Source organism: Pleurodeles waltl, chromosome 8 (assembly GCF_031143425.1).
Source record: "Pleurodeles waltl isolate 20211129_DDA chromosome 8, aPleWal1.hap1.20221129, whole genome shotgun sequence".
Taxonomy (NCBI): Eukaryota; Metazoa; Chordata; class Amphibia; order Caudata; family Salamandridae; genus Pleurodeles; species Pleurodeles waltl.
In genome coordinates this window covers 189,298,143-189,318,355 of record NC_090447.1, presented here as the reverse complement: position 1 = coordinate 189,318,355, position 20,213 = coordinate 189,298,143, and the positions used below count along the sequence as shown (strand labels likewise).

Below are 20,213 nucleotides of genomic sequence, written 5' to 3'. Positions count from 1 at the left end.
ACAAAATACCGAGTGCTTTTTTCATTATGAGATGAAGCATTCTAAAGTGAACAGGACACTACTCTTGTTTTGAAACTGTATTTAATATTTACTTGAAAAAATTCAATTCTATACGTTTGGAGCAAAACTGAGGTGCTGCTGAGATTTGAACTCAGGATTTCCTGTTTACGAGACAGGTGCTTTAACCACTAAGCCACAGCACCTCTTACTCTTAAAATGATTGAATAAGTGACTTAGTTGCTATTATTGCTTTTCATTACCTTCTGTGGAGTCTTTTTTTATCTGTGTTACTACGTTAAACATAAAAGAATTCCCCATCACTTAAGAAGAGTACCTAAGATTTAGTTAAAAAGTATTCATAAACGTAGACTACATTTTTTAGTGGCTCACAAATTATTATTGTAGAGGATTGTATCACTTTTCTTCTTCAACTCTAGCACTTTATTTTATATTTATCTTCCTCTTTGATATACCCTTCATTTTACATTCACAGTCTTGCTTCTGTCATCTCGAAAATACTCGGAATTGTATTTAGTATTAAGATGAACTGTTCAATAGTAAGTTACTCAAATTTTTCATTTTAACATTATATCAAAGGATCATCTAATGAAAATAATCTGTTATTTAACTATGAAAAAGAGCACAGTGTTGTGGAGATTTGAACTCAGGATCTCCTGTTTTTTAGACGGGCAGTAAAAACAACTAAGCCAGAGAACTTTCATGACAAAGTTTACTGCAATTGCTAGTAGAATGGAGTGCAGTAGAAATCTGTTTTTTTTATTTTATTTTCTAAGTTGATACAACTCTGTTGTCAAACTCTATAGGTGAGAAGATCAAATTTATTTAATAATACTTCCTTAATGAGTGACTTACCCTACTTATAGAAGATTGAATTATGTGTTGTGAGTAAAATGCATTGGTTAAATTGAACTCTTAATTTATTTGTCGTCTCTTTCCTTTTCTTTGACATTCTCTTTTCCCCTATTCATTTATGGTATTACTTTCGAATTCTGCAAAACACCAAGTGTTTGTTTCATTTGGAGATCAAGCATTCTAAAGTCAACAGAACACTACTCTTGTTTTTAAACTTTTTTGAACCTTTACTTGAAGAAATTGAATTTTAAAAGTTTGGACTAAATCTAAATTGTTGCTGGAATTTAAACACAGGACATCCTAGTTATGAGACAGGAGCTTTGACCACTAAACAACAGCACCTACTTATCTTACAAATATTGAATAACTGACTTAGTGGAGATGACTTGTCTTTAGTGCAGTCTCCTTTATCTGTGGTGAAACGTTGAACAAAAAAGGATTCCCCATCACTTAACAAGAATACCTACATTTTAGTTAACAAGTACTTATAAAAGTAGATTACATTTTTGAGTGGTTTACAAATAATAATTGTAGAGGAATACATCAGTTGTCTTCAACTCTAAGGTTTTAGTTCATATATACCTTGCTATTTGATTTACTCTTCATTTTACATTCAAAGTTTTGCTTCTGTTACCATGAAAATTCTCTGAATTTTATTTAATATTAAGATGAACTGTCTATTAGTAAGATGACTCAGATTTTTCATTTTTTAATTGTATCAGAGAGTATCTAAGGAAACTGATCTGTAATTTAAGAATAAAAATATCAATGTGCTGCTGAGATTTGAACTCAGGATCTCCTGTTTACTAGACAGGTGCTTTAACCAGCTAAGCCACAGCACCTGCTTGACAAACTTCACTGGAATAGTTAGCTGAATGGAGTGAAATAGAAATCTTTTTTTTTTCATTTTCTTTTCTAAGTTCCCACAACTCTCTTCTTAAACACTATAGGTGAGAACACTAAATTTATTTAAAAATTCTTCCTTAAGAGGTGGCTTACCGTTCTTTTAGAATATTGAATTATGTCTTCTGAGTGAAATGCATTACAAAAATTCAACTCTAAATTGAATTTTCTTCTCTTTCCTCTTTGTTATAATTCTCATTTCCCTTATTCATTCATTGCATTGCTTTGAAATTCTGCAAAATACCAAGTGCTTTTTTCATTATGAGATGAAGCATTCTAAAGTGAACAGGACACTATTCTTGTTTTGAAACTGTATTTAATATTTACTTGAAAAAATTCAATTCTATAAGTTTGGAGCAAAACTGAGGTGTAGCTGAGATTTGAACTCAGGATTTCCTGTTTACGAAACAGGCGCTTTAACCACTAAGCCACAGCACCTCTTACTCTTAAAATGATTGAATAACTGACTTAGTTGCCATTATTGCTTTTCAATACCTTCTGTGGAGTCTTTTTTTATCTGTGTTATTACGTTAAACATAAAAGAATTCCCCATCACTTAAGAAGAGTACCTAAGATTTAGTTAAAAAGTATTCATAAAAGTAGACTACATTTTTTAGTGGCTCACAAATTATTATTGTAGAGGATTGTATCACTTTTCTTCTTCAACGCTAGCACTTTATTTTATATTTATCTTCCTCTTTGATATACCCTTCATTTTACATTCACAGTCTTGCTTCTGTCATCTCGAAAATACTCTGAATTTTATTTAGTATTAAGATGAACTGTTCAATAGTAAGTTACTCAAATTTTTCATTTTAACGTTATATCAATGGATCATCTAATGAAAATAATCTGTTATTTAACTATGAAAAAGAGCACGGTGTTGTGGAGATTTGAACTCAGGATCTCCTGTTTTTTAGACGGCAAGTCAAAGCAACTTAGCCAGAGAACTTTCATGACAAAGTTTATTGCAATTGCTAGTAGAATGGAGTGCAGTAGAAATCTGTTTTTTTTAATTTTATTTTCTAAGTTGATACAACTCTGTTGTCAAACTCTATAGGTGAGAAGATCAAATTTATTTAAGCATATTTCCTTAATGAGTGACTTACCCTACTTATAGAAGATTGAATTATGTGTTGTGAGTAAAATGCATTGGTTGAATTGAACTCTTAATTTATTTGTCGTCTCTTTCCTTTTCTTTGACATTCTCTTTTCCCCTATTCATTTATGGTATTACTTTCGAATTCTGCAAAACACCAAGTGTTTGTTTCATTTGGAGATCAAGCATTCTAAAGTCAACAGAACACTACTCTTGTTTTTAAACTTTTTTGAACCTTTACTTGAAGAAATTGAATTTTAAAAGTTTGGACTAAATCTAAATTGTTGCTGGAATTTAAACACAGGACATCCTAGTTATGAGACAGGAGCTTTGACCACTAAACAACAGCACCTACTTATCTTACAAATATTGAATAACTGACTTAGTGGAGATGACTTGTCCTTAGTGCCTTTAGTGCAGTCTTCTTTATCTGTGGTGAAACGTTGAACAAAAAAGGATTCCCCATCACTTAACAAGAATACCTACATTTTAGTTAACAAGTACTTATAAAAGTAGATTACATTTTTGAGCGGTTTACAAATAATAATTGTAGAGGAATACATCAGTTGTCTTCAACTCTAAGGTTTTAGTTCATATATACCTTGCTATTTGATTTACTCTTCATTTTACATTCAAAGTTTTGCTTCTGTTACCATGAAAATTCTCTGAATTTTATTTAATATTAAGATGAACTGTCTATTAGTAAGATGACTCAGATTTTTCATTTTTTAATTGTATCAGAGAGTATCTAAGGAAACTGATCTGTAATTTAAGAATAAAAATATCAAGGTGCTGCTGAGATTTGAACTCAGGATCTCCTGTTTACTAGACAGGTGCTTTAACGAGCTAATCCACAGCACCTGCTTGACAAACTTCACTGGAATAGTTAGCTCAATGGAGTGAAATAGAAATCTTTTTTTTTTCATTTTCTTTTCTAAGTTCCCACAACTCTCTTCTTAAACACTATAGGTGAGAACACTAAATTTATTTAAAAATTCTTCCTTAAGAGGTGGCTTACCGTTCTTTTAGAATATTGAATTATGTCTTGTGAGTGAAATGCATTACAAAAATTCAACTCTAAATTGAATTTTCTTCTGTTTCCTCTTTGTTATAATTCTAATTTCCCTTATTCATTCATTGCATTGCTTTGAAATTCTGCAAAATACCAAGTGCTTTTTTCATTATGAGATGAAGCATTCTAAAGTGAACAGGACACTACTCTTGTTTTGAAACTGTATTTAATATTTACTTGAAAAAATTCAATTCTATAAGTTTGGAGCAAAACTGAGGTGTTGCTGAGATTTGAACTCAGGATTTCCTCTTTACGAGACAGGCGCTTTAACCACTAAGCCACAGCACCTCTTACTCTTAAAATGATTGAATAACTGACTTAGTTGCCATTATTGCTTTTCAATACCTTCTGTGGAGTCTTTTTTTATCTGTGTTATTACGTTAAACATAAAAGAATTCCCCATCACTTAAGAAGAGTACCTAAGATTTAGTTAAAAAGTATTCATAAAAGTAGACTACATTTTTCAGTGGCTCACAAATTATTATTGTAGAGGATTGTATCACTTTTCTTCTTCAACTCTAGCACTTTATTTTATATTTATCTTCCTCTTTGATATACCCTTCATTTTACATTCACAGTCTTGCTTCTGTCATCTCGAAAATACTCGGAATTTTATTTAGTATTAAGATGAACTGTTCAATAGTAAGTTACTCAAATGTTTCATTTTAACATGATATCAAAGGATCATCTAATGAAAATAATCTGTTATTTAACTATGAAAAAGAGCACAGTGTTGTGGAGATTTGAACTCAGGATCTCCTGTTTATTAGACGGGCAGTAAAAGCAACTGAGCCAGAGAACTTTCATGACAAAGTTTACTGCAATTGCTAGTAGAATGGAGTGCAGTAGAAATCTGTTTTTTTTTCTTTTCTTTTCTAAGTTGATACAACTCTGTTGTCAAACTCTATAGGTGAGAAGATCAAATTTATTTAAGAATACTTCCTTAATGAGTGACTTACCCTACTTATAGAAGATTGAATTATGTGTTGTGAGTAAAATGCATTGGTTAAATTGAACTCTTAATTTATTTGTCGTCTCTTTCCTTTTCTTTGACATTCTCTTTTCCCCTATTCATTTATGGTATTACTTTCGAATTCTGCAAAACACCAAGTGTTTGTTTCATTTGGAGATCAAGCATTCTAAAGTCAACAGAACACTACTCTTGTTTTTAAGCTTTATTGAATGTTTACTTGAAGAAATTGAATTTTAAAAGTTTGGACTAAATCTAAATTGTTGCTGGAATTTAAACACAGGACATCCTAGTTATGAGACAGGAGCTTTGACCACTAAACAACAGCACCTACTTATCTTACAAATATTGAATAACTGACTTAGTGGAGATGACTTGTCCTCAGTGCCTTTAGTGCAGTCTTCTTTATCTGTGGTGAAACGTTGAACAAAAAAGGATTCCCCATCACATAACGAGAATACCTACATTTTAGTTAACAAGTACTTATAAAAGTAGATTACATTTTTGAGTGCTTTACAAATAATAATTGTAGAGGAATACATCAGTTGTCTTCAACTCTAAGGTTTTAGTTCATATATACCTTGCTAAATGATTTACTCTTCATTTTACATTCAAAGTTTTGCTTCTGTTACCATGAAAATTCTCTGAATTTCATTTAATATTAAGATGAACTGTCTATTAGTAAGATGGCTCAGATTTTTCATTTTTTAATTGTATCAGAGAGTATCTAAGGAAACTGATCTGTAATTTAAGAATAAAAATATCAAGGTGCTGCTGAGATTTGAACTCAGGATCTCCTGTTTACTAGACAGGCGCTTTAACCAGCTAAGCCACAGCACCTGCTTGACAAACTTTACTGGAATAGTTAGCTGAATGGAGTGAAATAGAAATCTTTTTTTTTTCATTTTCTTTTCTAAGTTCCCACAACTCTCTTCTTAAACACTATAGGTGAGAACACTAAATTTATTTAAAAATTCTTCCTTAAGAGGTGGCTTACCGTTCTTTTAGAATATTGAATTATGTCTTGTGAGTGAAATGCATTACAAAAATTCAACTCTAAATTGAATTTTCTTCTCTTTCCTCTTTGTTATAATTCTCATTTCCCTTATTCATTCATTGCATTGCTTTGAAATTCTGCAAAATACCAAATGCTTTTTTCATTATGAGATGAAGCATTCTAAAGTGAACAGGACACTACTCTTGTTTTGAAACTGTATTTAATATTTACTTGAAAAAATTCAATTCTATAAGTTTTGAGCAAAACTGAGGTACTGCTGAGATTTGAACTCAGGAATTCCTGTTTACAAGACAAGCGCTTTAACCACTAAGCCACAGCACCTCTTACTCTTGAAATGATTGAATAACTGACTTAGTTGCCATTATTGCTTTTCAATACCTTCTGTGGAGTCTTTTTTTATCTGTGTTATTACGTTAAACATAAAAGAATTCCCCATCACTTAAGAAGAGTACCTAAGATTTAGTTAAAAAGTATTCATAAAAGTAGACTACATTTTTCAGTGGCTCACAAATTATTATTGTAGAGGATTGTATCACTTTTCTTCTTCAACTCTAGCACTTTATTTTATATTTATCTTCCTCTTTGATATACCCTTCATTTTACATTCACAGTCTTGCTTCTGTCATCTCGAAAATACTCGGAATTTTATTTAGTATTAAGATGAACTGTTCAATAGTAAGTTACTCAAATTTTTCATTTTAACATTATATCAAAGGATCATCTAATGAAAATAATCTGTTATTTAACTATGAAAAAGAGCACGGTGTTGTGGAGATTTGAACTCTGGATCTCTTGTTTTTTAGACTGGAAGTCAAAGCAACTAAGCCAGAGAACTTTCATGACAAAGTTTACTGCAATTGCTAGTAGAATGGAGTGCAGTAGAAATCTGTTTTTTTTTTAATTTTATTTTCTAAGTTGATACAACTCTGTTGTCAAACTCTATAGGTGAGAAGATCAAATTTATTTAAGAATACTTCCTTAATGAGTGACTTACCCTACTTATAGAAGATTGAATTATGTGTTGTGAGTAAAATGCATTGGTTAAATTGAACTCTTAATTTATTTGTCGTCTCTTTCCTTTTCTTTGACATTCTCTTTTCCCCTATTCATTTATGGTATTACTTTCGAATTCTGCAAAACACCAAGTGTTTGTTTCATTTGGAGATCAAGCATTCTAAAGTCAACAGAACACTACTCTTGTTTTTAAACTTTTTTGAACCTTTACTTGAAGAAATTGAATTTTAAAAGTTTGGACTAAATCTAAATTGTTGCTGGAATTTAAACACAGGACATCCTAGTTATGAGACAGGAGCTTTGACCACTAAACAACAGCACCTACTTATCTTACAAATATTGAATAACTGACTTAGTGGAGATGACTTGTCCTTAGTGCCTTTAGTGCAGTCTTCTTTATCTGTGGTGAAACGTTGGACAAAAAAGCATTCCCCATCACTTAACAAGAATACCTACATTTTAGTTAACAAGTACTTATAAAAGTAGATTACATTTTTGAGTGGTTTACAAATAATAATTGTAGAGGAATACATCAGTTGTCTTCTACTCTAAGGTTTTAGTTCATATATACCTTGCTATTTGATTTACTCTTCATTTTACATTCAAAGTTTTGCTTCTGTTACCATTAAAATTCTCTGAATTTTATTTAATATTAAGATGAACTGTCTATTAGTAAGATGACTCAGATTTTTCATTTTTTAATTGTATCAGAGAGTATCTAAGGAAACTGATCTGTAATTTAAGAATAAAAATATCAAGGTGCTGCTGAGATTTGAACTCAGGATCTCCTGTTTATTAGACAGGCGCTTTAACCAGCTAAGCCACAGCACCTGCATGACAAACATCACTGGAATAGTTAGCTGAATGGAGTGAAATAGAAATCATTTCTTTTTCATTTTCTTTTCTAAGTTCCCACAACTCTCTTCTTAAACACTATAGGTGAGAACACTAAATTTATTTAAAAATTCTTCCTTAAGAGGTGGCTTACCGTTCTTTTAGAATATTGACTTATGTCTTGTGAGTGAAATGCATTACAAAAATTCAACTCTAAATTGAATTTTCTACTCTTTCCTCTTTGTTATAAATCTCATTTCCCTTATTCATTCATTGCATTGCTTTGAAATTCTGCAAAATACCGAGTGCTTTTTTCATTATGAGATGAAGCATTCTAAAGTGAACAGGACACTACTCTTGTTTTGAAACTGTATTTAATATTTACTTGAAAAAATTCAATTCTATACGTTTGGAGCAAAACTGAGGTGCTGCTGAGATTTGAACTCAGGATTTCCTGTTTACGATACAGGTGCTTTAACCACTAAGCCACAGCACCTCTTATTCTTAAAATGATTGAATAAGTGACTTAGTTGCTATTATTGCTTTTCATTACCTTCTGTGGAGTCTTTTTTTATCTGTGTTACTACGTTAAACATAAAAGAATTCCCCATCACTTAAGAAGAGTACCTAAGATTTAGTTAAAAAGTATTCATAAACGTAGACTACATTTTTTAGTGGCTCACAAATTATTATTGTAGAGGATTGTATCACTTTTCTTCTTCAACGCTAGCACTTTATTTTATATTTATCTTCCTCTTTGATATACCCTTCATTTTACATTCACAGTCTTGCTTCTGTCATCTCGAAAATACTCTGAATTTTATTTAGTATTAAGATGAACTGTTCAATAGTAAGTTACTCAAATTTTTCATTTTAACGTTATATCAATGGATCATCTAATGAAAATAATCTGTTATTTAACTATGAAAAAGAGCACGGTGTTGTGGAGATTTGAACTCAGGATCTCCTGTTTTTTAGACGGCAAGTCAAAGCAACTTAGCCAGAGAACTTTCATGACAAAGTTTATTGCAATTGCTGGTAGAATGGAGTGCAGTAGAAATCTGTTTTTTTTAATTTTATTTTCTAAGTTGATACAACTCTGTTGTCAAACTCTATAGGTGAGAAGATCAAATTTATTTAAGCATATTTCCTTAATGAGTGACTTACCCTACTTATAGAAGATTGAATTATGTGTTGTGAGTAAAATGCATTGGTTGAATTGAACTCTTAATTTATTTGTCGTCTCTTTCCTTTTCTTTGACATTCTCTTTTCCCCTATTCATTTATGGTATTACTTTCGAATTCTGCAAAACACCAAGTGTTTGTTTCATTTGGAGATCAAGCATTCTAAAGTCAACAGAACACTACTCTTGTTTTTAAACTTTTTTGAACCTTTACTTGAAGAAATTGAATTTTAAAAGTTTGGACTAAATCTAAATTGTTGCTGGAATTTAAACACAGGACATCCTAGTTATGAGACAGGAGCTTTGACCACTAAACAACAGCACCTACTTATCTTACAAATATTGAATAACTGACTTAGTGGAGATGACTTGTCCTTAGTGCCTTTAGTGCAGTCTTCTTTATCTGTGGTGAAACGTTGAACAAAAAAGGATTCCCCATCACTTAACAAGAATACCTACATTTTAGTTAACAAGTACTTATAAAAGTAGATTACATTTTTGAGCGGTTTACAAATAATAATTGTAGAGGAATACATCAGTTGTCTTCAACTCTAAGGTTTTAGTTCATATATACCTTGCTATTTGATTTACTCTTCATTTTACATTCAAAGTTTTGCTTCTGTTACCATGAAAATTCTCTGAATTTTATTTAATATTAAGATGAACTGTCTATTAGTAAGATGACTCAGATTTTTCATTTTTTAATTGTATCAGAGAGTATCTAAGGAAACTGATCTGTAATTTAAGAATAAAAATATCAAGGTGTTGCTGAGATTTGAACTCAGGATTTCCTCTTTACGAGACAGGCGCTTTAACCACTAAGCCACAGCACCTCTTAATCTTAAAATGATTGAATAACTGACTTAGTTGCCATTATTGCTTTTCAATACCTTCTGTGGAGTCTTTTTTTATCTGTGTTATTACGTTAAACATAAAAGAATTCCCCATCACTTAAGAAGAGTACCTAAGATTTAGTTAAAAAGTATTCATAAAAGTAGACTACATTTTTCAGTGGCTCACAAATTATTATTGTAGAGGATTGTATCACTTTTCTTCTTCAACTCTAGCACTTTATTTTATATTTATCTTCCTCTTTGATATACCCTTCATTTTACATTCACAGTCTTGCTTCTGTCATCTCGAAAATACTCGGAATTTTATTTAGTATTAAGATGAACTGTTCAATAGTAAGTTACTCAAATGTTTCATTTTAACATGATATCAAAGGATCATCTAATGAAAATAATCTGTTATTTAACTATGAAAAAGAGCACGGTGTTGTGGAGATTTGAACTCAGGATATCCTGTTTATTAGACGGGCAGTAAAAGCAACTGAGCCAGAAAACTTTCATGACAAAGTTTACTGCAATTGCTAGTAGAATGGAGTGCAGTAGAAATCTGTTTTTTTTTCTTTTCTTTTCTAAGTTGATACAACTCTGTTGTCAAACTCTATAGGTGAGAAGATCAAATTTATTTAAGAATACTTCCTTAATGAGTGACTTACCCTACTTATAGAAGATTGAATTATGTGTTGTGAGTAAAATGCATTGGTTAAATTGAACTCTTAATTTATTTGTCGTCTCTTTCCTTTTCTTTGACATTCTCTTTTCCCCTATTCATTTATGGTATTACTTTCGAATTCTGCAAAACACCAAGTGTTTGTTTCATTTGGAGATCAAGCATTCTAAAGTCAACAGAACACTACTCTTGTTTTTAAGCTTTATTGAATGTTTACTTGAAGAAATTGAATTTTAAAAGTTTGGACTAAATCTAAATTGTTGCTGGAATTTAAACACAGGACATCCTAGTTATGAGACAGGAGCTTTGACCACTAAACAACAGCACCTACTTATCTTACAAATATTGAATAACTGACTTAGTGGAGATGACTTGTCCTCAGTGCCTTTAGTGCAGTCTTCTTTATCTGTGGTGAAACGTTGAACAAAAAAGGATTCCCCATCACATAACAAGAATACCTACATTTTAGTTAACAAGTACTTATAAAAGTAGATTACATTTTTGAGTGGTTTACAAATAATAATTGTAGAGGAATACATCAGTTGTCTTCAACTCTAAGGTTTTAGTTCATATATACCTTGCTAATTGATTTACTCTTCATTTTACATTCAAAGTTTTGCTTCTGTTACCATCAAAATTCTCTGAATTTTATTTAATATTAAGATGAACTGTCTATTAGTAAGATGACTCAGATTTTTCATTTTTTAATTGTATCAGAGAGTATCTAAGGAAACTGATCTGTAATTTAAGAATAAAAATATCAAGGTGCTGCTGAGATTTGAACTCAGGATCTCCTGTTTACTAGACAGGCGCTTTAACCAGCTAAGCCACAGCACCTGCTTGACAAACTTTACTGGAATAGTTAGCTGAATGGAGTGAAATAGAAATCTTTTTTTTTTCATTTTCTTTTCTAAGTTCCCACAACTCTCTTCTTAAACACTATAGGTGAGAACACTAAATTTATTTAAAAATTCTTCCTTAAGAGGTGGCTTACCGTTCTTTTAGAATATTGACTTATGTCTTGTGAGTGAAATGCATTACAAAAATTCAACTCTAAATTGAATTTTCTACTCTTTCCTCTTTGTTATAATTCTCATTTCCCTTATTCATTCATTGCATTGCTTTGAAATTCTGCAAAATACCGAGTGCTTTTTTCATTATGAGATGAAGCATTCTAAAGTGAACAGGACACTACTCTTGTTTTGAAACTGTATTTAATATTTACTTGAAAAAATTCAATTCTATATGTTTGGAGCAAAACTGAGGTGCTGCTGAGATTTGAACTCAGGATTTCCTGTTTACGAGACAGGCGCTTTAACCACTAAGTCACAGCACCTCTTACTCTTAAAATGATTGAATAGCTGACTTAGTTGCTATTATTGCTTTTCAATACCTTCTGTGGAGTCTTTTTTTATCTGTGTTATTACGTTAAACATAAAAGAATTCCCCATCACTTAAGAAGAGTACCTAAGATTTAGTTAAAAAGTATTCATAAAAGTAGACTACATTTTTCAGTGGCTCACAAATTATTATTGTAGAGGATTGTATCACTTTTCTTCTTCAACTCTAGCACTTTATTTTATATTTATCTTCCTCTTTGATATACCCTTCATTTTACATTCACAGTCTTGCTTCTGTCATCTCGAAAATACTCTGAATTTTATTTAGTATTAAGATGAACTGTTCAATAGTAAGTTACTCAAATTTTTCATTTTAACGTTATATCAATGGATCATCTAATGAAAATAATCTGTTATTTAACTATGAAAAAGAGCACGGTGTTGTGGAGATTTGAACTCAGGATCTCCTGTTTTTTAGACGGCAAGTCAAAGCAACTTAGCCAGAGAACTTTCATGACAAAGTTTATTGCAATTGCTAGTAGAATGGAGTGCAGTAGAAATCTGTTTTTTTTTATTTTATTTTCTAAGTTGATACAACTCTGTTGTCAAACTCTATAGGTGAGAAGATCAAATTTATTTAAGCATATTTCCTTAATGAGTGACTTACCCTACTTATAGAAGATTGAATTATGTGTTGTGAGTAAAATGCATTGGTTGAATTGAACTCTTAATTTATTTGTCGTCTCTTTCCTTTTCTTTGACATTCTCTTTTCCCCTATTCATTTATGGTATTACTTTCGAATTCTGCAAAACACCAAGTGTTTGTTTCATTTGGAGATCAAGCATTCTAAAGTCAACAGAACACTACTCTTGTTTTTAAACTTTTTTGAACCTTTACTTGAAGAAATTGAATTTTAAAAGTTTGGACTAAATCTAAATTGTTGCTGGAATTTAAACACAGGACATCCTAGTTATGAGACAGGAGCTTTGACCACTAAACAACAGCACCTACTTATCTTACAAATATTGAATAACTGACTTAGTGGAGATGACTTGTCCTTAGTGCCTTTAGTGCAGTCTTCTTTATCTGTGGTGAAACGTTGAACAAAAAAGGATTCCCCATCACTTAACAAGAATACCTACATTTTAGTTAACAAGTACTTATAAAAGTAGATTACATTTTTGAGTGGTTTACAAATAATAATTGTAGAGGAATACATCAGTTGTCTTCAACTCTAAGGTTTTAGTTCATATACCTTGCTATTTGATTTACTCTTCATTTTACATTCAAAGTTTTGCTTCTGTTACCATGAAAATTCTCTGAATTTTATTTAATATTAAGATGAACTGTCTATTAGTAAGATGACTCAGATTTTTCATTTTTTAATTGTATCAGAGAGTATCTAAGGAAACTGATCTGTAATTTAAGAATAAAAATATCAAGGTGCTGCTGAGATTTGAACTCAGGATCTCCTGTTTACTAGACAGGTGCTTTAACGAGCTAATCTACAGCACCTGCTTGACAAACTTCACTGGAATAGTTAGCTGAATGGAGTGAAATAGAAATCTTTTTTTTTTCATTTTCTTTTCTATGTTCCCACAACTCTCTTCTTAAACACTATAGGTGAGAACACTAAATTTATTTAAAAATTCTTCCTTAAGAGGTGGCTTACCGTTCTTTTAGAATATTGAATTATGTCTTGTGAGTGAAATGCATTACAAAAATTCAACTCTAAATTGAATTTTCTTCTGTTTCCTCTTTGTTATAATTCTAATTTCCCTTATTCATTCATTGCATTGCTTTGAAATTCTGCAAAATACCAAGTGCTTTTTTCATTATGAGATGAAGCATTCTAAAGTGAACAGGACACTACTCTTGTTTTGAAACTGTATTTAATATTTACTTGAAAAAATTCAATTCTATAAGTTTGGAGCAAAACTGAGGTTTTGCTGAGATTTGAACTCAGGATTTCCTCTTTACGAGACAGGCGCTTTAACCACTAAGCCACAGCACCTCTTACTCTTAAAATGATTGAATAACTGACTTAGTTGCCATTATTGCTTTTCAATACCTTCTGTGGAGTCTTTTTTTATCTGTGTTATTACGTTAAACATAAAAGAATTCCCCATCACTTAAGAAGAGTACCTAAGATTTAGTTAAAAAGTATTCATAAAAGTAGACTACATTTTTCAGTGGCTCACAAATTATTATTGTAGAGGATTGTATCACTTTTCTTCTTCAACTCTAGCACTTTATTTTATATTTATCTTCCTCTTTGATATACCCTTCATTTTACATTCACAGTCTTGCTTCTGTCATCTCGAAAATACTCGGAATTTTATTTAGTATTAAGATGAACTGTTCATTAGTAAGTTACTCAAATGTTTCATTTTAACATGATATCAAAGGATCATCTAATGAAAATAATCTGTTATTTAACTATGAAAAAGAGCACGGTGTTGTGGAGATTTGAACTCAGGATCTCCTGTTTATTAGACGGGCAGTAAAAGCAACTGAGCCAGAGAACTTTCATGACAAAGTTTACTGCAATTGCTAGTAGAATGGAGTGCAGTAGAAATCTGTTTTTTTTTCTTTTCTTTTCTAAGTTGATACAACTCTGTTGTCAAACTCTATAGGTGAGAAGATCAAATTTATTTAAGAATACTTCCTTAATGAGTGACTTACCCTACTTATAGAAGATTGAATTATGTGTTGTGAGTAAAATGCATTGGTTAAATTGAACTCTTAATTTATTTGTCGTCTCTTTCCTTTTCTTTGACATTCTCTTTTCCCCTATTCATTTATGGTATTACTTTCGAATTCTGCAAAACACCAAGTGTTTGTTTCATTTGGAGATCAAGCATTCTAAAGTCAACAGAACACTACTCTTGTTTTTAAGCTTTATTGAATGTTTACTTGAAGAAATTGAATTTTAAAAGTTTGGACTAAATCTAAATTGTTGCTGGAATTTAAACACAGGACATCCTAGTTATGAGACAGGAGCTTTGACCACTAAACAACAGCACCTACTTATCTTACAAATATTGAATAACTGACTTAGTGGAGATGACTTGTCCTCAGTGCCTTTAGTGCAGTCTTCTTTATCTGTGGTGAAACGTTGAACAAAAAAGGATTCCCCATCACATAACAAGAATACCTACATTTTAGTTAACAAGTACTTATAAAAGTAGATTACATTTTTGAGTGGTTTACAAATAATAATTGTAGAGGAATACATCAGTTGTCTTCAACTCTAAGGTTTTAGTTCATATATACCTTGCTAATTGATTTACTCTTCATTTTACATTCAAAGTTTTGCTTCTGTTACCATGAAAATTCTCTGAATTTTATTTAATATTAAGATGAACTGTCTATTAGTAAGATGACTCAGATTTTTCATTTTTTAATTGTATCAGAGAGTATCTAAGGAAACTGATCTGTAATTTAAGAATAAAAATATCAAGGTGCTGCTGAGATTTGACCTCAGGATCTCCTGTTTACTAGACAGGCGCTTTAACCAGCTAAGCCACAGCACCTGCTTGACAAACTTTACTGGAATAGTTAGCTGAATGGAGTGAAATAGAAATCTTTTTTTTTTCATTTTCTTTTCTAAGTTCCCACAACTCTCTTCTTAAACACTATAGGTGAGAACACTAAATTTATTTAAAAATTCTTCCTTAAGAGGTGGCTTACCGTTCTTTTAGAATATTGAATTATGTCTTGTGAGTGAAATGCATTACAAAAATTCAACTCTAAATTGAATTTTCTTCTCTTTCCTCTTTGTTATAATTCTCATTTCCCTTATTCATTCATTGCATTGCTTTGAAATTCTGCAAAATACCAAGTGCTTTTTTCATTATGAGATGAAGCATTCTAAAGTGAACAGGACACTACTCTTGTTTTGAAACTGTATTTAATATTTACTTGAAAAAATTCAATTCTATAAGTTTGGAGCAAAACTGAGGTGTTGCTGAGATTTGAACTCAGGATTTCCTCTTTACGAGACAGGCGCTTTAACTACTAAGCCACAGCACCTCTTACTCTTAAAATGATTGAATAACTGACTTAGTTGCCATTATTGCTTTTCAATACCTTCTGTGGAGTCTTTTTTTATCTGTGTTATTACGTTAAACATAAAAGAATTCCCCATCACTTAAGAAGAGTACCTAAGATTTAGTTAAAAAGTATTCATAAAAGTAGACTACATTTTTCAGTGGCTCACAAATTATTATTGTAGAGGATTGTATCACTTTTCTTCTTCAACTCTAGCACTTTATTTTATATTTATCTTCCTCTTTGATATACCCTTCATTTTACATTCACAGTCTTGCTTCTGTCATCTCGAAAATACTCGGAATTTTATTTAGTATTAAGATGAACTGTTCATTAGTAAGTTACTCAAATGTTTCATTTTAACATGATATCAAAGGATCATCTAATGAAAATAATCTGTTATTTAACTATGAAAAAGAGCACGGTGTTGTGGAGATTTGAACTCAGGATCTCCTGTTTATTAGACGGGCACTAAAAGCAACTGAGCCAGAGAACTTTCATGACAAAGTTTACTGCAATTGCTAGTAGAATGGAGTGCAGTAGAAATCTGTTTTTTTTTCTTTTCTTTTCTAAGTTGATACAACTCTGTTGTCAAACTCTATAGGTGAGAAGATCAAATTTATTTAAGAATACTTCCTTAATGAGTGACTTACCCTACTCATAGAAGATTGAATTATGTGTTGTGAGTAAAATGCATTGGTTAAATTGAACTCTTAATTTATTTGTCGTCTCTTTCCTTTTCTTTGACATTCTCTTTTCCCCTATTCATTTATGGTATTACTTTCGAATTCTGCAAAACACCAAGTGTTTGTTTCATTTGGAGATCAAGCATTCTAAAGTCAACAGAACACTACTCTTGTTTTTAAGCTTTATTGAATGTTTACTTGAAGAAATTGAATTTTAAAAGTTTGGACTAAATCTAAATTGTTGCTGGAATTTAAACACAGGACATCCTAGTTATGAGACAGGAGCTTTGACCACTAAACAACAGCACCTACTTATCTTACAAATATTGAATAACTGACTTAGTGGAGATGACTTGTCCTCAGTGCCTTTAGTGCAGTCTTCTTTATCTGTGGTGAAACGTTGAACAAAAAAGGATTCCCCATCACATAACAAGAATACCTACATTTTAGTTAACAAGTACTTATAAAAGTAGATTACATTTTTGAGTGGTTTACAAATAATAATTGTAGAGGAATACATCAGTTGTCTTCAACTCTAAGGTTTTAGTTCATATATACCTTGCTAATTGATTTACTCTTCATTTTACATTCAAAGTTTTGCTTCTGTTACCATGAAAATTCTCTGAATTTTATTTAATATTAAGATGAACTGTCTATTAGTAAGATGACTCAGATTTTTCATTTTTTAATTGTATCAGAGAGTATCTAAGGAAACTGATCTGTTATTTAAGAATACAAATATCAAGGTGCTGCTGAGATTTGAACTCAGGATCTCCTGTTTACTAGACAGGCGCTTTAACCAGCTAAGCCACAGCACCTGCTTGACAAACTTTACTGGAATAGTTAGCTGAATTTAGTGAAATAGAAATCTTTTTTTTTTCATTTTCTTTTCTAAGTTCCCACAACTCTCTTCTTAAACACTATAGGTGAGAACACTAAATTTATTTAAAAATTCTTCCTTAAGAGGTGGCTTACCGTTCTTTTAGAATATTGAATTATGTCTTGTGAGTGAAATGCATTACAAAAATTCAACTCTAAATTGAATTTTCTTCTCTTTCCTCTTTGTTATAATTCTCATTTCCCTTATTCATTCATTGCATTGCTTTGAAATTCTGCAAAATACCAAATGCTTTTTTCATTATGAGATGAAGCATTCTAAAGTGAACAGGACACTACTCTTGTTTTGAAACTGTATTTAATATTTACTTGAAAAAATTCAATTCTATAAGTTTTGAGCAAAACTGAGGTACTGCAGAGATTTGAACTCAGGAATTCCTGTTTACAAGACAAGCGCTTTAACCACTAAGCCACAGCACCTCTTACTCTTGAAATGATTGAATAACTGACTTAGTTGCCATTATTGCTTTTCAATACCTTCTGTGGAGTCTTTTTTTATCTGTGTTATTACGTTAAACATAAAAGAATTCCCCATCACTTAAGAAGAGTACCTAAGATTTAGTTAAAAAGTATTCATAAAAGTTGACTACATTTTTCAGTGGCTCACAAATTATTATTGTAGAGGATTGTATCACTTTTCTTCTTCAACTCTAGCACTTTATTTTATATTTATCTTCCTCTTTGATATACCCTTCATTTTACATTCACAGTCTTGCTTCTGTCATCTCGAAAATACTCGGAATTTTATTTAGTATTAAGATGAACTGTTCAATAGTAAGTTACTCAAATTTTTCATTTTAACATTATATCAAAGGATCATCTAATGAAAATAATCTGTTATTTAACTATGAAAAAGAGCACGGTGTTGTGGAGATTTGAACTCTGGATCTCTTGTTTTTTAGACTGGAAGTCAAAGCAACTAAGCCAGAGAACTTTCATGACAAAGTTTACTGCAATTGCTAGTAGAATGGAGTGCAGTAGAAATCTGTTTTTTTTTAAATTTTATTTTCTAAGTTGATACAACTCTGTTGTCAAACTCTATAGGTGAGAAGATCAAATTTATTTAAGAATACTTCCTTAATGAGTGACTTACCCTACTTATAGAAGATTGAATTATGTGTTGTGAGTAAAATGCATTGGTTAAATTGAACTCTTAATTTATTTGTCGTCTCTTTCCTTTTCTTTGACATTCTCTTTTCCCCTATTCATTTATGGTATTACTTTCGAATTCTGCAAAACACCAAGTGTTTGTTTCATTTGGAGATCAAGCATTCTAAAGTCAACAGAACACTACTCTTGTTTTTAAACTTTTTTGAACCTTTACTTGAAGAAATTGAATTTTAAAAGTTTGGACTAAATCTAAATTGTTGCTGGAATTTAAACACAGGACATCCTAGTTATGAGACAGGAGCTTTGACCACTAAACAACAGCACCTACTTATCTTACAAATATTGAATAACTGACTTAGTGGAGATGACTTGTCCTTAGTGCCTTTAGTGCAGTCTTCTTTATCTGTGGTGAAACGTTGGACAAAAAAGCATTCCCCATCACTTAACAAGAATACCTACATTTTAGTTAACAAGTACTTATAAAAGTAGATTACATTTTTGAGTGGTTTACAAATAATAATTGTAGAGGAATACATCAGTTGTCTTCTACTCTAAGGTTTTAGTTCATATATACCTTGCTATTTGATTTACTCTTCATTTTACATTCAAAGTTTTGCTTCTGTTACCATTAAAATTCTCTGAATTTTATTTAATATTAAGATGAACTGCCTATTAGTAAGATGACTCAGATTTTTCATTTTTTAATTGTATCAGAGAGTATCTAAGGAAACTGATCTGTAATTTAAGAATAAAAATATCAAGGTGTTGCTGAGATTTGAACTCAGGATCTCCCGTTTACTAGACAGGCGCTTTAACCAGCTAAGCCACAGCACCTGCATGACAAACATCACTGGAATAGTTAGCTGAATGGAGTGAAATAGAAATCATTTCTTTTTCATTTTCTTTTCTAAGTTCCCACAACTCTCTTCTTAAACACTATAGGTGAGAACACTAAATTTATTTAAAAATTCTTCCTTAAGAGGTGGCTTACCGTTCTTTTAGAATATTGACTTATGTCTTGTGAGTGAAATGCATTACAAAAATTCAACTCTAAATTGAATTTTCTACTCTTTCCTCTTTGTTATAATTCTCATTTCCCTTATTCATTCATTGCATTGCTTTGAAATTCTGCAAAATACCGAGTGCTTTTTTCATTATGAGATGAAGCATTCTAAAGTGAACAGGACACTACTCTTGTTTTGAAACTGTATTTAATATTTACTTGAAAAAATTCAATTCTATACGTTTGGAGCAAAACTGAGGTGCTGCTGAGATTTGAACTCAGGATTTCCTGTTTACGAGACAGGCGCTTTAACCACTAAGCCACAGCACCTCTTACTCTTAAAATGATTGAATAACTGACTTAGTTGCTATTATTGCTTTTCAATACCTTCTGTGGAGTCTTTTTTTATCTGTGTTATTACGTTAAACATAAAAGAATTCCCCATCACTTAAGAAGAGTACCTAAGATTTAGTTAAAAAGTATTCATAAAAGTAGACTACATTTTTCAGTGGCTCACAAATTATTATTGTAGAGGATTGTATCACTTTTCTTCTTCAACTCTAGCACTTTATTTTATATTTATCTTCCTCTTTGATATACCCTTCATTTTACATTCACAGTCTTGCTTCTGTCATCTC

General features: G+C 31.2%; 17 non-coding genes across 17 annotated transcripts; all 17 read right to left on the bottom strand.

The window, feature by feature from the left end:
* Positions 1 to 130: 130 nt before the first annotated feature.
* On the bottom strand, positions 131 to 203 carry TRNAT-CGU (transfer RNA threonine (anticodon CGU)). The gene has a single exon. It is a non-coding gene; the product is annotated as a tRNA-Thr (tRNA).
* Positions 204 to 1,641: 1,438 nt separating this feature from the next.
* TRNAT-AGU (transfer RNA threonine (anticodon AGU)) lies at positions 1,642 to 1,715 on the bottom strand. The gene has a single exon. It is a non-coding gene; the product is annotated as a tRNA-Thr (tRNA).
* A 426-nt stretch (positions 1,716 to 2,141) lies between these two features.
* On the bottom strand, positions 2,142 to 2,214 carry TRNAT-CGU (transfer RNA threonine (anticodon CGU)). Its single transcript has one exon. It is a non-coding gene; the product is annotated as a tRNA-Thr (tRNA).
* Positions 2,215 to 3,662: 1,448 nt separating this feature from the next.
* On the bottom strand, positions 3,663 to 3,736 carry TRNAT-AGU (transfer RNA threonine (anticodon AGU)). Its single transcript has one exon. It is a non-coding gene; the product is annotated as a tRNA-Thr (tRNA).
* Positions 3,737 to 4,162: 426 nt separating this feature from the next.
* TRNAT-CGU (transfer RNA threonine (anticodon CGU)) lies at positions 4,163 to 4,235 on the bottom strand. Its single transcript has one exon. It is a non-coding gene; the product is annotated as a tRNA-Thr (tRNA).
* Positions 4,236 to 5,683: 1,448 nt separating this feature from the next.
* On the bottom strand, positions 5,684 to 5,757 carry TRNAT-AGU (transfer RNA threonine (anticodon AGU)). The gene has a single exon. It is a non-coding gene; the product is annotated as a tRNA-Thr (tRNA).
* Positions 5,758 to 6,183: 426 nt separating this feature from the next.
* On the bottom strand, positions 6,184 to 6,256 carry TRNAT-UGU (transfer RNA threonine (anticodon UGU)). The gene has a single exon. It is a non-coding gene; the product is annotated as a tRNA-Thr (tRNA).
* A 1,450-nt stretch (positions 6,257 to 7,706) lies between these two features.
* TRNAI-AAU (transfer RNA isoleucine (anticodon AAU)) lies at positions 7,707 to 7,780 on the bottom strand. The gene has a single exon. It is a non-coding gene; the product is annotated as a tRNA-Ile (tRNA).
* A 426-nt stretch (positions 7,781 to 8,206) lies between these two features.
* On the bottom strand, positions 8,207 to 8,279 carry TRNAT-CGU (transfer RNA threonine (anticodon CGU)). Its single transcript has one exon. It is a non-coding gene; the product is annotated as a tRNA-Thr (tRNA).
* Positions 8,280 to 9,727: 1,448 nt separating this feature from the next.
* On the bottom strand, positions 9,728 to 9,800 carry TRNAT-CGU (transfer RNA threonine (anticodon CGU)). The gene has a single exon. It is a non-coding gene; the product is annotated as a tRNA-Thr (tRNA).
* Positions 9,801 to 11,248: 1,448 nt separating this feature from the next.
* Positions 11,249 to 11,322, bottom strand: TRNAT-AGU (transfer RNA threonine (anticodon AGU)). The gene has a single exon. It is a non-coding gene; the product is annotated as a tRNA-Thr (tRNA).
* A 426-nt stretch (positions 11,323 to 11,748) lies between these two features.
* Positions 11,749 to 11,821, bottom strand: TRNAT-CGU (transfer RNA threonine (anticodon CGU)). The gene has a single exon. It is a non-coding gene; the product is annotated as a tRNA-Thr (tRNA).
* A 3,467-nt stretch (positions 11,822 to 15,288) lies between these two features.
* On the bottom strand, positions 15,289 to 15,362 carry TRNAT-AGU (transfer RNA threonine (anticodon AGU)). The gene has a single exon. It is a non-coding gene; the product is annotated as a tRNA-Thr (tRNA).
* Positions 15,363 to 17,309: 1,947 nt separating this feature from the next.
* TRNAT-AGU (transfer RNA threonine (anticodon AGU)) lies at positions 17,310 to 17,383 on the bottom strand. The gene has a single exon. It is a non-coding gene; the product is annotated as a tRNA-Thr (tRNA).
* A 426-nt stretch (positions 17,384 to 17,809) lies between these two features.
* On the bottom strand, positions 17,810 to 17,882 carry TRNAT-UGU (transfer RNA threonine (anticodon UGU)). Its single transcript has one exon. It is a non-coding gene; the product is annotated as a tRNA-Thr (tRNA).
* Positions 17,883 to 19,332: 1,450 nt separating this feature from the next.
* Positions 19,333 to 19,406, bottom strand: TRNAT-AGU (transfer RNA threonine (anticodon AGU)). The gene has a single exon. It is a non-coding gene; the product is annotated as a tRNA-Thr (tRNA).
* Positions 19,407 to 19,832: 426 nt separating this feature from the next.
* Positions 19,833 to 19,905, bottom strand: TRNAT-CGU (transfer RNA threonine (anticodon CGU)). The gene has a single exon. It is a non-coding gene; the product is annotated as a tRNA-Thr (tRNA).
* Positions 19,906 to 20,213: the final 308 nt, after the last annotated feature.